At 44.7% G+C, this 15812-nt stretch overlaps 1 protein-coding gene across 6 annotated transcripts in view; it reads left to right on the forward strand.

Moving 5' to 3' along the window:
* Positions 1–15812, forward strand: part of LOC116841322 — a 139416-nt gene that overhangs the window by 104443 nt on the left and 19161 nt on the right. The window contains exon 1 of one of the 6 annotated variants that reach the window (XM_032809120.1): positions 9133–12876. The exons of the other annotated variants lie outside the window; for them this stretch is intronic. The gene's annotated coding sequence lies outside the window, so the exon portion shown is untranslated. Of the gene's footprint in view, positions 1–9132; positions 12877–15812 lie in introns of those variants that run through there. 6 annotated transcript variants of the gene reach the window in all.

The raw sequence follows: 15812 nt of genomic DNA on the forward strand, positions 1-15812 counted from the left end.
AGAGAGAGAGAGAGAGAGAGAGAGAGAGAGAGAGAGAGAGAGAGAGAGAGAGAGAAGTTAAATTTCTCACTCGTTGCTATATTTGACAACTCATTTGGTTACCGTCGCTTTTCGGGTTAATCAAATCGATATCGTGATTAAACAACTTTGCTGAAGCTCGTTTCAAACAAATAAACAGATTGCAGAAACACCAAAATTATGTCAAAAGAATCGAGATAATTAGTTCACCATATATACAACCCAGAAATTGAGTTGAGTTAGCTTAACTCGACCCTGGATCTTATCTTCATAATGCATTTCCCCGCGCTTCTCTCCGCTATCTTTCACTTTAGAAAAATATATAATGTAATTACTTAATCTAATTGTGACATTTTTCTATCCTTCTTTCTATTCCCTCGGGGCTCGTCCTTTTATTATTTCAACTAAATAACGTGGCGTTATCAGACACATACGGTATCTATGTAGGATACGAACGAAGGCAACGTGGGAAAAAATGCAAACATCACAGTGCGGTTTATATTCACGGATATATTCGAATACACTCTTTTCGCGCACGATGTTTGACATGGCGTTTTTCCACGCCGCTCAGCACGAAACTAAATCTCATCGGGCGGGAGCGCAGCGTAAATCACCGCGAAAGGCGGCCCTCACGTTTTTCCGACAAACAAAAAGGAAAAACTCCACATGCATCAACTTTTAGGAGGTTCGGAAAAAGATGAGGGAGGACCGATCGCAACTTGTCGAAACTACACTGCATGGACGTGAAGTATCGCTCGAAATAATTAATTAGTGTTCCGCTAAATATGTGCATGCGCAACGATCTCGACGGGATCTCTTCTGCACTGAGAGAAGTTACCCGACAAAAAATTAACAAACGGATAAGGTAAACGTCCTAGTGATTGAACGTGTACCGATAATTGAATTACTAATAATATACTTGTGTTTGTTAAGATGCTTATCAATAAATGAAACAAAATCACAAAGTAACTAAATATTTCTTTTCATTTATTATATTGTTTTATATATTGAAAAGCATTTCAACAAAGAAAAATACAAAACCAATATATCAATTATTGGGACATGTTCGACCACTGGGACGTTTACCTTACTTCCGATCAAATTCCGATCAATTTTTATATTCAATCAAGATATCCGAATAAATTTTATCGGACATTTTCCGATCATTTCACCAGATAAGCCGATCAAAAAATTATTAACCGACATTTCTCATCCATGTTCCTAATCGGATAAAAAAATTCATCAGTATTTTGATCAGAAATATCTATTTGTTAATTTTCTACACGGAGAAAAATAATTTGCTGATCCAGCAAATTTTCTGCTAGTCTAGCAAAATCTTTTTGTTATTATATGGACAACAAAAAGATTTGCTAAGAGTACTAATCACTATTTGCTGGATATAATTTGCTGAATTTATAAATTATTTTGCGTAAGAACCATGATGGATTTATATAAGCAGTTGAAGTTTGCTCCGATAGCAAATAAATTTGCTAAGGATACATTATTTTGCATCGATAGCAAATTAACGTGATTCTTAGGACAAATACACTCAACATATTTTTTTATCCTGGCAACGAAAATACTTCTATTCTGATAACGAATAATTTGTAAAATTAGTTGCGTCAACTAAATTTTTTTACTGTCACTACGAATATGCAGTATCAACGACAATTTTGCTAAAAGAGCCAAATTATTTTTCTCCGTGTAAAATAATTTCTCTCAGTACGCCGCAAGTCGCTCCGAAAGTAACCGCCGGCACTTTTAATACTGCTGCGATTTATATAGGAAAATCACGTTTTATGCACTGTGCGGTCGGCATGATTGAAATAACGGAATCTCCGCGGCGCACGATATGTGAAAAATGAGCATTTCAACTGTACGACACGCGGAGAGCTGTACGACCGCTGCCTTTGTCTTCCACTCCCCTCCCTCCGTCGGTCTCGCCCTTATCGGCGCTCGCGTTCACGTTTTATTAACAATTGTCAGATGTCCTCCCCTGTGTCGGCACGTGGCGCTGAAAATACATTTACTTTCTTCGGAGCCGCGGCGGAAAGTCCCTCGTTGATTAAAGCGGGAATGTTATTATTCGTTTGGCGCAAACGCGATAGAAAATCGACGCTGTCCTCGCAATCTCCCGCCCCGTCTCGTCGCTCGTTATTATCGCCATTTCGTCGAAATGCAGTCTTGGTCGCGACAAAAATACGGAAAATATGGAAAATGGTGTAACCCCGACAAATTGCGCGTTCTACGTCGAATTAATCGCGAAGCGTCCGCGGGACGTCTACGCGGAAAGAAAGAACATTCTTGTTTGGGAAATATATCTTCATTTTCGACACGTTGAACCTTGTGATTACGTAGCGTTAAACGAGGATGAGTTACCTGCGCGAATATACTTCACGATCTTGTTTGAAGATCAACATGTCCGAGATAAAGATATTTTTCAAACGAGAATATCATTTCTTTCTGTGTACTTCGTTATTCCGCGTCGCGTGGCGATGAAGTTGGCCGCGACGGATGTAATTATGATGCACGACGCCGTCGCGCAGGAACGCGGTGTAATCGCAGTGAGAAGTTTTTCTTCTTTTTTTTTTCTCGGGGGGATTCACTCGTTGTATTTGCGTACGTGCAGTTATGCGCGATATTCACCCGGGCTGCTTTACGAGCGCAACCTCTCGTCGTGTCGTAGCTGCGTTCATAATTGCGTCCATAGCCCGTTGGGAATTACTTCTGCCCCGGCTGCTGGGCGCTCTTTCGCCTCGAGACGGAAAATTCGACGGATACAAGCGCGACAGCTGCGTACGTGGTCGTACGATGCGTTTTTCGTCAAAGAAAGCGCCTTCGCTCGCGTGAAATCGTCTCTCTTCCTCGATCGAGTTACGTATCGAGGAACGCTTCCGTGCGCTTCCGTGCGCTTCCGTGAGAGTTGCATTTCGTTTCGCGAACAGAATTCGACGTGTCGCAACGAATGTCTGTAAATACCAGATGTTTGCTCGAGCAACATCGAGAACGTATCGAGAGTGCAGTTGATAAGAGGGAGGAATAGCACTTTCGCGCTGCATTTCCTGAAACTTTCGTCGCATCCCGAGGAGGAATCGAGTCACGCCATTCTTCAGCGTGCGCGCAGAAATAACGATCCCGCTTGGCGACGGGGGTCGGGCGGAACGATCGCGGAAATTTACATATCTGGACTGAAAACTCCCCGGGGAATCCGAAACTCGCGGGCACGGAGTGTCGTGGCTTTTCGAGGTCCATTAGAGCTCTAAAGAATGTCGATGACGTCGTCGTACTCCCGAGGAATTCATTAATTATTTAATTACTCGAACGCTGGGACGTTCACCTCTTTCAGTCCGTAAAGAAAAGAGAAGACAGAGAAAGAAAGAGAGGAAGAGAAAGAGAGAAAGAGAGATTTAATTTATCTAAATATAATGCATGTCTCGCACAACATTTATAGACGATCAATCACGTTTACGGCAATTCGCGAATAGAAAATTCATCCCCCGTGAATGATCGATTAATCGAATCCGCGTGCAGTCGCCTCTTCTCTTCTCTCTGTTGCAACAGTTATCAATTATGTCAAATAATTAATATAGCCCATCGATTCTACAAATCATCGGTGATGCAAATGCAGGAAATTGCTTCAGCCGTTGCTTTAAACGGATTTCACCGCAGCCCTAAACAGATTGCTTTATCTTGAGCGCTGCGTCGAATACGGCTTATTATGCATCTAATTCACCGTTGCAATTCAGATTCTCTCTCCCTCTCTCTCTCTCTCTCTCTCTCTCTCTCTCTCTCTCTCTCTCTCTCTCGCCTATATTTCAATAATGCCGAAAGTAGATCGTAGAATTCTTCAGTTCACGCCGATGAAAATTTTCTCTAGTCTATACCCGCGAAAAATTCCTTTCTGGATCATTCCTTATTTCCGCGAGAGAGTTGGCGAATTTGCGAATTCCGCCGACCGCTTCTCACCTCTTCGGACGCATAGCCTATACATGACTTTTTAATGCATCCCGCGCATCCTTCCGCGCACTTCCAATTTCCTGACAGTATATATATATATATACATATATACCTCCATATACATATATATCTCAATGTCAGTCGGAATAGATTCCGCGGAGAGTGCATCCGTTTCGCATCACCGCAGCATGCCGCGTTACGTTCTTCCTCTCTTTCTCATTCTCTCTCTCATTCTCTCTCTCTCTCTCTCTCTCTCTCTCTCTCTCTCTCTCTCATGCACGCCATACCGTCATATTTTCCATCTAATATCACGCGGACGTGTAACATGTACCGTTACGTCTCATTGCCGACGGACAATACGCTTCATCTCGGATCGATTATGTGTCTGGATGAGCGATTCTCCAGACGCCGTCGTCGTGACGCCGCGGTCGAGCGCGCGCGGCCTTTAAGGAGTTTACTCACTTAAATCAAAACGCTAAAAATTATACAAAAGATCTAACGTTACATTTACTGCAATACAACACATTCGCAGTTAAGCATTGAGATTCTTCGCAGTCGTTCAAGGAATCAAGCAACGCCTCTTCCCTCTTTTTTTAAAAAACTCTCGTCTACCTCTCGATCCAAATCTGAGTATCTCGTTTGAAGGGAGTTTTAAATGACGCCTATTAATATAGATCTAAGCCGCGTCGTGTCCTCCTGAATCACAGACTCGTCGGCAACGAGACGTTGCGCTTGCGTTACACGGAAAAGAAAATACGCGAATTTTAGTCCGTCCGCTTGACTAATTAATTCCGCCCGACTAATTGGTCAGATTAATTGCGAGACTAACGGTATCTTTGGATTTGTCCTACACGCGCGGGGGTGCGGAGTACACAATATTATGTAATAGTAATAATCGACGCGTTACGTAGACGGATCTGTATGTAAATATTTGGGAGCCGACAATTAAAACGCTAAATATTTGCGCGCGCAATGCATCGCGTGCGTTTATGCAAAATACAAGCGCGAATTTGGTGTATTTATGTGATGTATTTATTTACGTTAACATTCTGCGTCACGGGACATGCCGCACTAACAGCATTAACTAATTGATGCGCTTTGACGATTAAAGAAATTTCATTTTCGTTCCCACCGGCGAAGCAGCGGAGAGTTTTCAATTTCGGGTCGCTCACGCGCGCGAATTCTCTTTGGACTCCTGCTCAAGTGGAAAGACCGAGGAAACGAGCGCGACCGTTCCTCCTTTTTTCCCGAAAAATACATGTGTCTTGAATCTCTTTATGGAATAATGGATCGAGAAGTTGGCCGGAAGGCGCCGGCCGACTTTAACGCGCTTTCGATAAGGAAGATGAGCAAACAACAACAACAACAACAACAACAACGAACTTTCTCCCCTTTCCCTCTCGCACCTTCTGTGTGAGCGTGTCGGCGCCCGGATAATTAACGGACGAGAGAATAGGCAGGGGCGTTCGCGCGCTCATGCCAAACTCGCGCCGTGACGATGTAGCAGGATCGTGTAAAAGATGCACGACGCGCGAGAGGGAGGCGCGCGTATGAATTTCAAGCGAGAGAGCGCTCTGTCCCGCCAAAGAAGCCCGAAGTCTCGCGCCCGAAATGGAGATTCTTCCGCGGCAACTCGGAGGGCGAGTTCTCGGAAGTGAAATGAAGTTCCCAACCTGAAATTTCGCGCAATTGACGCTGACAGAAGTGAAGCGCGCAGAAACGGACTGGATTACCGGCGAATGGGACTGTGATGGCGCATTAAGCCCGGACGCGAGTCGCGCGCCTAAGGATGCGTTCACGGAGCTCGCTATCGCGCTACCAATGCAAACGCTACTAGAGTGTTCGTGGAGCCAATAGCGCGATAGTGAGCTCCATGAACAGAAGTAGCGCTGCACTATAATTACTTAGCAACTGAAATTAAAGAGAAAGCATGTACTTACCTAGAGTAGTGATTACTGTAATTTGAGCAAGTTAAACGAAATGGCGCAAGTAGAAGGAAACAGAAAAAAATATATTAACAGCTGTGGCATGTATAGTGCGTGAATTAATAGAGACTTCGTCCTCATCTGAAAGCGATGAAGAAATGGAAATTATTTGTTCTATATAAGTACTATTTGAGGAACAACTAGGTCAGATGAGAATGTATGCTCAGATGCATCTAAAATAACCAAGTCAATTTTCATATTGTTTTATATATATATTAAACAATTGATATATAAATAGGACCATAAATATTAATAAGATTCTCACTGTTGCAAAACATGCAACAGTGCTCGTGTATTTTTGTGCAACGTTTAACAAAACTTGTTGCAAAAGCCATATCTATAAGTAATTGTAACATTTTAGTGAAGCAGAAAGAGAAGAAAATGAATGCAAATATAAGGTAAAGAGCAGACACTTTAAATTTGAAAACAGCATTATTACAGATAATAGGTAAAATGGTTAACAGATTCATTCCAAATTAACCGAAGTGATCAAATAAAAAAAGTTTGACGACAATAACATAACGACAACTTGCCGTTTTGTGCTTTGAGAGCATCAACTCGTGACAATGTTATACGAAATTTCTCTCCACTTTCTGCATCGTGCAGAGTAATTTCCACATAGTTTGTTGCTGTTGTTGCTGTTGTTATTTTTTACATCTGTAAACTGCTTAAGATATTACGTATATAATGATCTGACCGCCATATTAATACTATTTATGTTACTGACAGTGTTCGCTCACCGAACGCTAACGCTGCCAATGCACTACCTCGGAAGAATTAGCGTTGGTAGCGCGCAGTTATGACGTAGAACGCTACCACTAGTGACGTCATAGTAGCGTTTGTTAGCGCTATCTTGTAGCTCCGCGAACAGTCTATAGCGCTAAATAGCGCTGACAGCGAGCTCCGTGAACGTACCCTAACAAACGTCTGCAGTCGACCGTTATGTTTTACGAACCGATGAATTTTTCATTAATACTCCCTCACGACGGATTTTACGGGGCATTTTATACTCCCCCCCTTTCGCGTGGACCTTCTTCATTGGCGATAAATGTGCGCGCACGTAGTCCCTTGTGCATCTGTGTATCATCACGATTTCTCCCTCTGTTTCTACGTACGATCAAGTGCTTCCCTTGATTTCTTACGGAAAAGAACAGTTTGGTCGGTCGACCAACCAAATCTCTGGTAAGAAATATGAATGAAATTTCAGAAATTCAATTCCTGGCATATAAATAGGAGAGAAAAGTCAATTACTGCAGAATATCGATCTCTGTTCCTCGGTTACAAATCCAGTAACTATCTTATCCAGTAACTACTTTATCCAGTAACTTTTATCGTAAAATTCTCCCCGTGCATATGGCTGCCGTAGACTTTATCGCTTTGAAGAAATTTCCGTTAGCTGACAGTTTCCTCTCTCGTGCAGTCGAGTTCTTTGGCGTCTTATCTTGAACTTTTCTACAAACTCTCAAAGATTATTTTAACCCCAGAGTATAAATAAACTTTACTCTGCGAGCACTCTCTCTCTCTCTCTCTGTCTCTCTTTCTCGTAAATGCGAGCGAATCCCGCATACGATACGTTAACGGTATCGTGATGCGCCAGCGTGCGATTGTAATAGCGCGGAGAGAATTTCTCGAGCCGCGAATTATCGTAAATCGAACGTTTCCGGTAAAACAATCTTCTCCAGCACGTTTTTCGCCACGTTATCTTCATGAAATAAACATGAGCGATCACAGCAAGGTGAACGTTACAGGTCGATGAGCGTGGCTACGTGACATCGTCGAGACGATGTATGAGAAAGCAAAAGGGAAAGAATCAGGAAAGTTGGCTTATTTCTTCTGAAGCGTAATGAGGATCGCGATATCTCAGAGGTTGCGCGACTCTTCCGCATCTTACATCTAAGTGGTGAACGGAATAAAAGTGTTTCGTGGTTCGTCTCGTTACGATCCCTTTCATGCGAACGCACCGAAGCATTGTTATCGCATCCAACGCGGCGGTAGAAATTAAATCTCCTCACGGAACAATGGCACAACTTCCACGAGAAGTTCCGTTTCGCGATCTCCGCGATGAACTTTTCGGCGTTTCTCCACTCGACACGAAGGTCGCCCCGTTGTCTGCGGACCGGCACGCTAATTACACGCCGGGCGCAAATATATAGGCTTAATTACAACTGCGACCGTTTCGATATAAACATTCTCTCTTTTCACCTAGAGGAGAGAAGCTAAAAATATCATCGAAACACTGGCGTTCAAATTTACGACGCTGGATACACACGGCGTCATCGACGTCTTCCGAGTCCGTTCCAAACCTTACGGAGGAAGCACTCTCTAAATTTCTGAGAGTGAAATCTCACTGAAATCGAGTAACAATTCACTCGAGGCGACAGCGAAATCGCGAAGTCACAATGTCTTTTTCGAAAAGAAGTATTATTCAATAATCCAGAGTAGAAGAATTCAATGAATGGAAAGAGTCACTCGACTTGGAACGACTCGGCTGTCACTTCATTTTTCCAGTGGGATTTTACTCGAAGCAATTTAGAGAGCATTTTTACGGAGAAATTATTTTAGTCCTTTTCTTTTTCATATAAATTCTTTTCAATTTTACCGTATCAGTGCAGGAACAGACAGTCAGTAAGATTTAATCTGCTGAGAAACGAATTTCGCTGGAAATGCAACAAATTTTCTAATAGCATATTTCACTGTTTCTGAAGTATAAATATCACATACAGACTGAAAGGTTAGTCGATTAACGCAGAAAGTCGATTTATATTTCTGAGTTACAACATTCTATAATAACTTTCGCTACACAGTTGTCACCTTGCGAACACTGGCAAACGTCGAATCCTGGAATTAGGATTAGAAAGCGTTAATAGGGCCTTGTGTAATCGCGGAGCGCAGCGTTAACGAAGCGGCTTTAGCAGCTATCCCAACTGGCTCTCGGGCAGATGGCCTTTCCGGTGGGTTGAGGGCTGACGATCATTCAAAGGAACGTTCGACGCGCTTGTGGCCTACTGGGAATGTGAGACCTAATAGATATGTACCTGACGATGACGATGTACCTGCCGTCCCTAACGGAGGTCGCATTTCCGATGGCACCAGAGAGCACTTCGCGCAATAAACAATACAACCTTTCGCACACACAACGCGCGCGCGCGCGCACACGCACGCAGAGATGATCCCGAGTGATCTTTCTCTCGAAACGTTCCTCTTCACGGATTATGACCATCCTTGCTGGCATAAACAAGAAAAGTGACGACGCGTGTGGAATGTCAGGAGGCCAGTTCCGCATGAAGATGCAAACGGCCGCCTTTCTTATCTGTATATGGCTAATAAATGCAGTAAAAAAACGAAACGACGTCATCGGGCAGTAAAAAAAGGAAAGAAAGAAAAAGAGAGAGAAAGAGACAGGGAAAGAGAGAGAGAGTGAGATGGCGAGATGGGGAGGAACGAAAGGGACGAAGTCTCTAATGGGGTCGTGCACGTTTAATGTCACTTTTATGTGCGTCGGGAAAACGGCGTATCTTTGAAATTACGTCTAACTCAAGCGACGTGGTCTCCTCTGTTATAGAGTTCCAGTGCGTCGGTATCGCCCGATCTGTCACGATTCCATCGTGTAATCTGAGGTCGCGCGTCAGGACTCTCTCCGGAGTGATAGTTGATGGTAGAGGCGTTATCCGGCTGCCTGTTTAATTACGCAAGACAGGAGGTGGATGATGCGGTTCGAACGGAAAAGGGATGCTCGCGAACGAGCGAGCGAGCGCGCGCACACGAACGTGATGAGAATCCGGGTTCGACTCGCTCTGCTAGGAACTGGGAAAATTTCGGCGAGGATGCCGTTGAACAGACGTCGCAGTCGTATTGGGGTTGTTCGTATTGTGCGTCGATTGAGGCGCCGAATTATTCAGCGATACTCGGACAAATTGGAACTACTTAGCGATAATTAATGTCATTATCGTGAGTGTATGTCCCGTTTACGTTATCGGCGTAGAACGTAGTCGTAATTTTGATGAGATATTCGCCCGATCGAACATGCCGACATACTTGAATGTATCAACGCCCTTATATGCTTATGTATGTGCGCGCGCGTGTGTGAGTGTGTGTGTGTGTGTGTGTGTGTGTGTGTGTGCACTTTGGAAAGCCGGCAATAAGTTCTCCTACACGCGGCTCAAGTGTACGTCGATAAATTGCGCCAGAAGAATTTAACGCGTAGAAGCCGAAGTATACACACCAGACATAATTTCATCGCTCTAATTAAACGTTGACGTCAACCTGGCCAAACATGAAGCAATATCGCGTCAAATTAGAACGGAAGGAGCCACGCACGTAAAGCATTGCCAAAATCCACACGCGCCATATAATGCGTGTTCGATCGATCTATTTCGGACCTTTCTCCTCTGTATTAATCAAGAGACAATCGGAATCGAGTCGAAAAATTCGGAAAAACCAACAATCAACACTGGAAAAACGGTATTGACGTTGACGCTAGCGCGCGCGCTTGGAGAATTACGAGAATCAAATGTTCGATGTTGATCGATCGTGTTTTTACGGCTTGCGCATCGGAAAGAAGCGAAATTGATTGGAGCAACAAAATCAGCGGTCATCCTCATTCGAACAAATGACTCGTCCAATGTCCATCGAGCGAATTACGCGCGTGACGATGAATTGCGTCGAGCGTTCGTCGGGAATCAACCCGATATAATTCGCGTCGCGATAATTATATAATTTCACCAGTGGACTCGATGCTCGCTTGCTCGCTCGCTCACGCGTACAACTTCGCTCATGCGGGCACAGACAAATCGTAATTTTGATCCTTCGTCCTCAATACTTTATTTAACCCCTCGTTGCACAGTGTCCCATATTACGCTACATCTGTTTCCTCGCAATTTTTCTATATCTCCACGTATTTCGTAATTGCTTTGTACGACATATTTGGTATCGTTACGTTCCTAAGATTCTCTGTATGTGTATACATAAATATGTAACTTTTCTCTGCTTTTTTAACAAAATATGTTTAACAGAAACACTTATGCGACAAAGTGTTAACGCCTATTCTAATACTCTGAAGCTTACATCAACCTCTTTTGATTCTACTTAATTTACTAACTTTGCTGAGAAATCCTTTTTTGAATCCACAAGTGGCGTTCTTGTGCATCTCCAGCCATTTAGAAGCGCCAAGTAGGATTTCAGTTTCGAAAGATGTTACATGTACACTGATCCTCAGAATGTACAGATGTTAGAAAGTTCATGTCCAAAGTAGGGCGAAAATTACGACTCGGGATAACCAAGTTGGTTGAAATCTTGATCCTACTTTCGACCTCAATATTCCATTCAACATCTATTTTGATACTTTCAAGCCTACATTAACCTCTTTTGGCTCCATATAACCTAGCTTTACCGAGAAGTCCTCTTCAGGATCTATAACCGACGTTTTTGTGCGTTTTCTGCCATTTAGGGGCGCTGAAAGTAGGATTTCAGTTGCGAAAGGTATTACGTGTACGCTGATCCTCAGAATATACAGATGTTAGAAAGTTCTGATCTAAAGTGGGACGAAAATTTCGATTCGGGATAAACAGCCGATACCCGAGTTGAAACCTTAATCCTACTTTCGACTTCAATATACCATTCAACATCTATTTTGATACTTTGAAATCTATATTAACCTTTTTTGATTTCATTTAACCTACCAGCTTTGCCGAGAAGTCCTCTTTAGGATTTACAACTGGCGTTTTTGTGCGTTTTCTGCCATTTAGAGGCGCCAAGTAGGATTTCAGTCTCGAAAGGTATTACACGTACACTGATCCTTCATATACAAATGTTGAAAAGTTCAGATACAAAGTTGGGCTGAAATTTCGACTCTGGAAATATCGCTAATCCGGCGGCTCTCTTGGTCACGTCGACTGTCCATTTATCTAACCCAGTTGGAGAGGTGGTAGACGAGTTGGCTTCTGTGAGGCAAGTCGCTGCCAAAAGACCTGAGCGATCCCTCTCATTCTCTCGTTCTTGCCGTTTCTCTCTCTCTCTCTCTCTCTCTCTCTCTCTCTCTCTCTCTCTGACCGGAACAACGCAGCGTGGCGATCGTTCTCGTTGGAGGGGACAGACGAGGCAGCTGTTTGCTCGCCATGGAACGGATCAGGAGGGTCGCGCTTCATGTGTACCCGCCAGTAATGCCACATCGGTTGCGCTCGCAACTCTGACGGAACGTTATACGCGTGCAACACGTCGACGGATCGGTCGCTTTTCGCGAATCTCGCGCGACGGCAGGAAAATCGGCGGGAAATCGTGTCGCGTGAAAGCGCCGCCGTCGACTTTCGAACACGGCGACAAGAGAATCCCACCGAGAAAATCACCACGAGGTCGGCCGACTGCAACGGAGCGTGCTCCACGGCGTGGTGCACAGCAGCGATCGTTGGCGAGAAGAGTGTGTGCGTGCATGCGCCGTCGGTAAATCGCCGAATAAATCGATCCGTGCGCCTACCTTGGCGCGAACGTTAAAGTGCGGTTCCATCGAGTCCCGATCGGAAAATTGAGCCGGCGACTACCTTTCCCGAGGTAACGCGCTCTCTTCGATCTAAGGATAGATCGCAGAAACATGGAAACGCCGAACTTCCTCTCAAGGATACCTCGCGAGTGGGTGGCGAGAAACACCAGATGATGGATCCGTCAACCGACGAGTGATATCATCGATTAATATCCAGAAGCAGCTGCGAGACACGTCGTGCTGGTATTCTAATAACACCCGAGTGATGGACGCCTGTCGGAAAATGAGCCACCTCAAGGACGATCCTCGACGGGCGAGAACCCCGGGGGGCCCGAAGGTTGCGAAAAAACGACGATGTCCTCGTCTCCGTGCTTGGGCACGTGGCTTTCGAAGTCGTGCGTAGAAGCGCGTTCGAACGAGAAAGTCGTTTTCTGTGATAGCCAGGTACAAGTTCTCCTTTTTCTCCGTGCGTGACAATGTGCGCGGCAAATTCTCCTCTCGGAAGGCACGACGGGAGGGCACGACCTTAAAAGAGATACGGCAGACTCGCTGGCGATGGCATGCGAGAGACGGTGAACGGCGAGCGACGACGTGAGCGTCCTTGCCAGCTTAGCCTCGCAATTGCACGTTAGGTTGCATAACGTCGCGAGGCGACACCCGTTCCTCTTGGACAGCAGCGCGCGTTTGCACGAATCTCTCCCTCGAGCGTTCCTATTCCGTCCCTAATTGCCGCTAATTGCAGCAACGACCGAGATTTCGCGACGTTGAATTGCAGCATCGTTGCGTGATCGTTCAATTTACCCGCGTTCCCGAGGCGCGACACTCGCAAATGCTTTCTCGAGATACTTTCGCGCGGGAGCTCCACGACGACACAGCGAATTCTCAGGATCACTCTCGTGGCAGGAAAAATTCCTTCAACGTGTCCAGTAGTTGCGGTCGTCGTCGTTATCGTCGTCGCCATCGTTATTTTCGAGCGCGACGAAACCACGTCGAAGTAGCGTGACCGCCGGCCGGAAAGGATGTAGATTGCCGTTTATCGCGACCGACAAACGAGGATAACGCTCTGAGAGGGGTGGACAACCTGAAGTGACCAAGTGGGAAGATGCGTTTGAGAATCGTTCATCACGCGCGCCGAGTATTTTTCGCGAAGAAGTCGATCGAATCAACGTGATGGCGATCGCGTGGTTCGTCTTTTCTCTTTTTCCTCTTCCTCCGTATGACTTGGTACAATGTATCATTGGCCAGTCATCAAAAACTTCGCCTTTTCTTGCAGCAGAGAAACGAGCTGAGCGAGGAGAGCGAGAAAAGGTGGGAGAACAGAGAGAGAAAGTGAAGTATTATTAGGATGATTAATACAATGGTCATTGAGGCAGGAAACGTCCAATAGTCATGGTTGTTCTTTCCGCTCTCTTCTTATCTCACACTTCTTTACTCCCCTTGTACTCGCGCTCGTACTCTGTGTCTCTTCGGCTTAGCGGCTCAACGGCACGTTGATTACTGCCCGTAGGATCCACACTCCCTCTCATCGAAACTGCAACAATTCACTTGGTCCGGACTATAATTACCCTATTATCATCCCGTCGGCCAGTAATCCCCTTGTTAACTTCTAATGAGCTGCAATCTGTATTTCGAGCGGCCACTTTGCCCCCTTCCAATCGCGTTTCGAGAGCGCTCTCGTGCTCTCGAGCGTTCGCGCTTTCGCGAGAAATTGGCGGAACGCGCGACCCGTGAAAAGTACTCACTCTCTCTCTTTCTCTTTCTCTCCTCCTTGCTGCCGATCGTCGTGTGTCGCGAGAAAATAATAACGCCGATAAATTCGCGATCGGGGAAAGCGAAGCGCGTTCACAGTGCGCAACGAGGAGCTGCCTGTTTTTTTCGCATTAATATCTAATTATGAGTGCTGTTTGGACGCCTCTCCGCTCGCCACGGATAGCTCTCTCACTTTCTCTCTTCTGCACGTTTTTTCCTATCCATAATTTACGCGTTTGCGTTTTCTCCATTTCCCGTGTACGTTCAATAATCGATGAGGATCCGAATCAGGGACTTTGCCAAGCTTCATTAGCAGAGCAATTGCAACCCCGCGTTGCAACATATTTTAATTTCACCGCGCATAATTCCTCGGCTCAGATCTCATCTAATGCGCGGCCCGTTTTTATTTATTTTAATTAACATTGCTTCTTCTTGCCCGGATATTCACGGATATTGCGTGTTTACATTTTTCCAATTTCCTTTGTATATTCAACGTTAATAAGAACACGAATCTCGGACTAGAACGTTTGTCAAGCTTCATTAGCAGAGCAGCTTCTCGACACATTAATTTCATCTCACGTAATTCCTTAATAGAAATCTTGCTTAAATCTTCGAATAATACGCTCGCGGAAGTTCCGCGGTAAAATATTAAATTCCTTTTGATTTATTTCAACCATTGCATATTCATTTTAATTCATAGAGAATACAAATTAGTTACTAAATCAGTACCCATATTTCATATTCTATTTTTCAAAATTTTCCACAGGAAACAGCAATAACGAGAAAAGAAATTTCTAGATATGTTTATTAAAAAAAAATGGCCCTGAGAGGAGTCGCGCAGACTATTTTAAATCATTACTGAAGAGGTTAATATCTCTTTCTCTCTCTCATATCCTTTCATTTTAATTCTTTTTCCTCTTTTTGAAATAGCCTAGAACGTGAGTCTCACTGGCCGGTTGTAGACAGTTTAGTTTAATTAATTTTATCTTTCTTCTTTCCCGATATTCGTGAGTGAAATTCGGGATCGTCGATATCTCATGTCCTCTTCGAATACAATCGCTCTCGAAGTCGATTCGAGCAGCTGGGATGTGGATTCGCGTCCAAGACCTTTGACGCGCGTCGTCGTCGTCGGGAACAATCGTTCACTCGCTGTTGTTATACGTCGATATTTCATATCGGTCGGACCGCGAACGATCTTGTCATTGATCTTGGGGCGCATTTCGTGATCAAGATCTTAACGACTAACGGACGAGGGCAATAAATTTGATTGGGCTGGCAAATTGTCCGCCGCCCCGAGGAGGAAGAGGCGACGTTCGGTCCACTTCTTCGTAATGGCCAATTGTCGCGCGACGGAATCGCCCGAGTGCGTGTACTAAGTAAACAATAGAATCGCTTACGGAGACAGCAGCGTCTCTCTCTCTCTCTCTCTCTCTCTCTCTCTCTCTCTCTGTATGTCTCTATCTCTCACCACGTCGTTCTTTCATCGTTGACGCGTTCGTGCTAATTCCCTTTCATTGCCTCAACCCTCTTCCGCTTCTCCGATGTCTCGCGTAAATATTTAGTAGTTTCATCGTCTCAAGAGAGAGAGAGAGAGAGAGAGAGAGAGAGAGAGAGAGAGAGAGAGAGAGAGA

This window comes from Odontomachus brunneus, unplaced genomic scaffold (genome assembly GCF_010583005.1).
Source record: "Odontomachus brunneus isolate Ranch 3 - 2012 unplaced genomic scaffold, Obru_v1 Obru_scaffold_002, whole genome shotgun sequence".
Taxonomy (NCBI): Eukaryota; Metazoa; Arthropoda; class Insecta; order Hymenoptera; family Formicidae; genus Odontomachus; species Odontomachus brunneus.